Here is a 1,176-nt window from a genome sequence, read left to right as displayed (position 1 = left end):
ATATGATTAACTTTGCAAGTTCTCTTTGCAATTCTGTCAAATTAAAAAAAAAATTCTTATGATGCAAGAATAAGTTGTCGCATTTCCTTGGCTGAATGCTACAGCTTCAGAAGTTAGGAAAGAGTCTTTCATCCATGTCTAATCTTCTCCACCAAGTCACTGGCTTCAAATTCTCTACTTGTTCTTGACACTTAGAATTTTTTTCTCTCTCCCCTTCTCAGGTTACATATTAAAACCAAATATTTTAAAATTACACCTGATTTAGCATTTCTTTGTGTGGGAGAGAGGTTGTGTAGCTACATTAGTTAGTTCACCCAGAATTGTGTTCACCAGAAGTTTTCCCCCTAAAATTTAGAGTAGGGTTGATATGAAGAATCAGTGCCTTTCTTTCCTCCTGACTGGGCATATCAGGTTGCACAGACAATATTTTCTAAAATAGACTGTATTCTGTACTGGCAATTCATTTCTTTATTCTATTCTGGCTGTCACACTTAAGGATATTATCAAGATGTTTTGCAAAGTTGCAGAGAATTTTTAAAGGGGTTAAAATGTTTTTAAAGAAAATTAGAAACATATTCATTTATTTATTTTCGTTTAGAAGAGGTATTACAGTATTTTGTAAAGCTTCATAAAGAGAGCTAGGAAACCAGTATGGAAGAAAGTAGGAAACGCATTTAGAATTATTTTGATAAAAATATTGCAGCAATTTGTCCTGACTTTGTGAGAATCAGTCACCTATTCTTGGCTGTTCAATGTATAGCTACCACCTGTTTGGAATGTTGTAGAAGAGATTATTCTACTAAGTAAAATAAACACTGTCCCGCTCAAACTTAATGTCTCTTAATAGTCTAAAATTCTATGAGTTGCCATAAATCCAACAAAGTTCCAGCAGATGTAAGACTGTGGAAATTAGACAGGAAGTTAATAAGTAGCCTAAGCCAGGCACTGCCGGGCAGTAAGAGCTTTTGGAGCTACAGATTAGTATAGGGAATGCCACTGAGCTGCCCACAGTAGGAGCTTGAGGGAAAATAAATCTCAGGTCTGGAGGCAAAAATGCCACAGCGACAACTAGGAAGATGAGAGTTATCTGGTGAGCTTGAACATATGCAGAAAGAAATCACAATTGAAGGATAAAAAATTAAGAGAAGCCAAAATATTTTGTTCCTTGGTAAATAA

This window comes from Mandrillus leucophaeus, unplaced genomic scaffold, assembly GCF_000951045.1.
Source record: "Mandrillus leucophaeus isolate KB7577 unplaced genomic scaffold, Mleu.le_1.0 Scaffold303, whole genome shotgun sequence".
Taxonomy (NCBI): domain Eukaryota; kingdom Metazoa; phylum Chordata; class Mammalia; order Primates; family Cercopithecidae; genus Mandrillus; species Mandrillus leucophaeus.
The sequence above is the reverse complement of the archived record's forward strand: the minus strand, read 5'-3'. Positions refer to the sequence as shown.